The sequence below is a fragment of the Tamandua tetradactyla genome, chromosome 5 (assembly GCF_023851605.1).
Source record: "Tamandua tetradactyla isolate mTamTet1 chromosome 5, mTamTet1.pri, whole genome shotgun sequence".
In the NCBI taxonomy this organism is placed as follows: Eukaryota; Metazoa; Chordata; class Mammalia; order Pilosa; family Myrmecophagidae; genus Tamandua; species Tamandua tetradactyla.
In genome coordinates, this window is record NC_135331.1 from 172,209,537 (window position 1) to 172,214,003 (window position 4,467).

The 4,467-nt window shown below is 41.9% G+C and overlaps 1 pseudogene; it reads left to right on the forward strand.

Annotated features, from left to right (window-relative positions):
- Positions 1–1,913: 1,913 nt before the first annotated feature.
- On the forward strand, positions 1,914–3,022 carry LOC143683390 (peptidyl-prolyl cis-trans isomerase FKBP10 pseudogene; annotated as a pseudogene).
- Positions 3,023–4,467: the final 1,445 nt, after the last annotated feature.

Genomic DNA, 4,467 nt, shown 5'->3' on the forward strand with positions numbered 1-4,467 from the left:
AAAACCAAAGAATAATATATATGCTCCAAATTCTGTCACTCCAATAGGAAAGTAATGCTATTCAAAACAAGAAATAAGGTTTATTATTTTTTTTATCTTTCAGATTGGAAAACATTCAAAATGTTGATACTATCCAATTATCCAGGGTTGTGTAGGGTATGGCCAGAGAAAATAAACTTCTTCAACATTTTAGAGGTCAGTGTGGCAAGTTCCATTAATAATGTTAATTATGGCAAGTACTTATTATGTGCTATATGTTATTATAAGTACTTTATGTTTATTAACATTTAATCTTTATTATTTATGTGTATCTGTAAGTAAGTGCTGGTATTATCCCCCATTCTATAGATGATAAAGTAATGTTAAGATTAAATATCTTATCTAGAAAGAAAAATCACATAACTAGTAAGCAGAGAAGATGGGACTTAAACTCAGATATTCTGGCACCAGAGTTTGAGATCTTAAACTCTATGTTTTCCTACTTAATGGTATTTCATATATATATTCTCTTTGACTTGGCAATTTACAATCTAGAAATTTATACTTGCTTACATATGTAAGCAGAGATATGTAAATGTGTTTATTTTACAACTGCTAACAATTGGGAGCAATATACATGTTTATCAATAGTAATTGGTAAGATTGATTATGCTATAAACAGAATGGATTATGAGGCTCTTAAAAGGAATGGAGCAGAATTATGTGCATTTACAAGGTAGTTTCTCCATGATCCATATATCTTCATGTGAAAGATCAAGAAAGCATAAAATACTTTCTATTCATACATAACTTTATTTGAGTTTTTGCAAAAATCTTATTCTACTTTTTATAAGGGTTATTTTCTATTTCATTATTTTACAACCCAGTAACACACATTTATATATATATATATATATACATATATATATATGGAGAGAGAGAGAGAGAGACTATGACTCTTAAGTGAATGTTAAGTAACTTGGAGAAAAGATGATTTTTCTGGCATGAGTTGTGGAATCTCACAGCCCTCCCCCACCACCCTACCCTGTACTGGGCAGTTTCTCAATATATTGAAACACCAGTCACAGAGTACAGCATTCCTGCAGGGATCTTACCATGTACACAATCCACACAGGGCTTTGGGGCTCTTGGCAAGATGATTTTCTGGCTGAATTTGAATTAGACGTCTCTATTCTCTCTCTCCTGAATTCTAGTGATAGCTGATTTTTATAGAAGAGAATTTTCTAAGTGGGAACCTTAATTAAGCAGCACAGAAAACACGCCAGTGCAATGACTGTAGTGCCCCCTAAATAAGTTACAACTGATTACTTTGGATGAGAAGTATCCAAAATAATTCCCAGTTCAAATGAAGTTAAATACTCATTCTTTTTCAATTCTGGCTCACATGGCTGTTTTGCGCAGTTGGCAGTAAGGTAAATATTTGAAGGTCAATTATCAGTTCTGGATCACTCACATTGCCAAATAAATGGGATTATTGAAGACCCCAAAAGAGGCATTAAGAAACCTTATAACTTAAGCTGGGATGCCAAGGATATTACTCTGCAAACACATGGTTAAACTTCTCTATGTGGGCCCCTTCAATATCCACTTGGACATATTCTCATGGAACTTAAGTCTGTGAAACATAGCTGTAAATTCTATCAGTTGCTAGCATAATGCCATGAAAGTGGCAAATTATACAAAATTTTTATAGAGTTAATCTCAAACAGTAGTGTAACACACCCTCCCCCACTCCAGGCGACCAGCTCAGTCTCCCCAGGCCCCATTCCCTGTAGATCAGCTGGCAAAGCAAGGTGAGGGTAGGGAAGGAGAACGAGAAGGGGGAAGCTCACTCTGGGAGAAGGAGGGGAGTTTGGTGGCAATAGCTTCCTCACTGCCTTCACTGCCCACTGACCTTCCCATCTCCAGGCACCATGCTTCCCACAACACCCTCCCCCCGCCCAGTCACACTGTTGCTGCTACTAATGCAGGACTTGGGGAGGGGGCTAGGCCATGCTAGCTGTGCTGAAGACCTCTAGAAGATGTGGTCATCAAGAGGTTTTGCACCCTCAGGGCATGTCCCTGGGAGGTACAGATGGAGGATCATGCTCCATACCACTAAATGGCATTTTTGAGGACAGCAAGAAGTTTGACTCAAGCTATGACCACTGCATCTTGATACCATCATGATTGGCATTGAGAACCTCATTACAGTGTGGATTCAAGGCCTCATGGGTATGTATGTCAACAAGTGGTGATCCTTTTCATACTTCCCCCACTTTGGCTATGGCAGCACCAATATGTGGGGCTAATTCCCCTTGACACCTTGTACATTGACATGGTCCTGCTGGATATGTGGAACAAGGAGGACATTGCACAAATGAACATCTAGCTATACCTACCCCAATGCCCCCACATGGCCCAGGACCCTGATTTTGTCCCTACCACCACAACGGCATGTGCCGAATGCCTTCATCTCTAGCTATATTAGGAGTGGCACTTTTAAGGCCAGGGCCTGCTGGGCCATGTGCCCTGGAGAGAAAAGGAAGATCATCATCCCTCCATTACTTTCCTATGGCAAGAAAGGCTATGGGACTGTGCTCTCCCTGCAGGTCTCCTTGGTCTTCCACATTCATTGTATCTACAACTGGAAGGGCATTGTCCAGCTAAAAACACTGGAGGATTCTCCCAGCTCTCTCTGGAGGCTGTAGCAGAGGATTTCAAGTGTGGCTACCATAACGACTCACTGATGGATGGTTCCAATTACTATGGTTAGGTATGGTTCCAGTTACTTCTACAACCACACCCACAATACTACATAGGGTAGGGTTACATCATCCCCAGGATGGTTCAGGGGCTGCAAGGTGTGTGCATGGGGGAGCATTGGAGAAAAGAACTGTAGAAAGTTTCCTGGTCCTCCATTCTGTTCTTCTTTGTCCATGTCATCAAATTCCACAAGCCTGCGGATCCAGGGAAAAGCAAGATATTCTCCCAGCTCCCTGAAACATGCAATGAGAATGCCAAACTTGGAGACTTTGTGTGATACTCTATGTGCCAGTTGAAAGTATTATATACTGCAGAAGAGCCATGTTTAAATCCTGATTCAATCTTGTGGAGACAGCCATTTCTTTTCATTCTGATTCAATACTGTAGGTTGGAAACTTTAGATTATCTCCCGGGAGATGTGACACACCCAGTTCTAGGTGTGACCTTTTGATTAGATGGAGATGTGATTCTCCCCATTCCAGGTAGGTCTTGGTTAGTTTATTAGAGTCTTTAAAAGGGGAAAGATTTTGGAGACCCTCATAAATGAAAGAGTTTACAGAAACTTCAGAGCAGAGCCAACAGGCAGAGAACAGATGCATGGATATATGGAGATGCTTGGAGCCCAGCAGAAGTTGCCATGAGATGTGAAGCAAACCAGAACCTGGAGAGAGCCAAGGGGAGCCAAGACATGAAAGTCAGCCCCAGAGAAGCAAAGTGAGGAACGCCTACTGGAACAGAGGCTGAATGCAATGTGGCCCAGGAGCAAGGGATCAGCAGATACCGGCCATGTGACTACCCAGCTGACAGAGGTGTTTCTGAGCCATTGGCCTTCTTTGAATTAAGGTATATTTCCTTGGATACTTTTGTTTGGATGTTTTACTTGGATACCTTAGTTTGGATGTTTAGAATTGTAAACTTGCAACTTATTAAATTCGTTTTTTAAAGAGCCATTCCACTTCTGGCATATTATATTCTTCCACCTTTAGCAAACTGAGACACCCTACAACTGCTGTTTGCTGGATGACACCACACTCTTCTCTGAAGAATATGTCCCTGCCTCTCAGAAGCAACTCTGGGGACCAACAAGGTGATGGGGTCCTGGACTGAAGCGTGCAGAGCATGTGTGTGAGATAGGGAAAGGAGTGGCAGCTCATTTGCCTCCCACATCTGACAGTCAGAAAAGTGGATCCTTGGGGCCTTGACAGTGCTGTGCTGCTGTTTGAGGTGGAGTTGGTGTTCCTGGGAGTAGGAACTACCTGCATGCTACCTATTTGTACAGGACCACAACAAGGGTTCCCTCCAGGGCTGTTCTCCACACTCATCAAGATCGAAGATGAGGATAGAGGCACCACAAGCCTAGGAAGGATCCTGAGTAAACTATAGAGGACAAGTTCCAGAACCAGGATGGGAAGATCATTGTAGAGCAACTCAAGCTTAGGTCAGATGAAGGCTAGGAAAGGTTCTATGAAGGGCAGGAAGCCTGGGCCTGGTTGCAAATTCAAAGACCCATGTCTGGGGAGACAGTGGGCAGTGACACTGACCCATTAACAATTGCATTCCCCTTTGTTGGAATAAAGTCTGGGATCCACCTCTCTGATCTTCCCATCAGCCCTGGATTGAAATCCATGGTACAGAAAAAAAAGTGTATTCATATTGATCTGAATTATAGAACAGCAAGGAACTAGGCATTTGGTTCAATTATTGGCACATAAATGTAGCTTT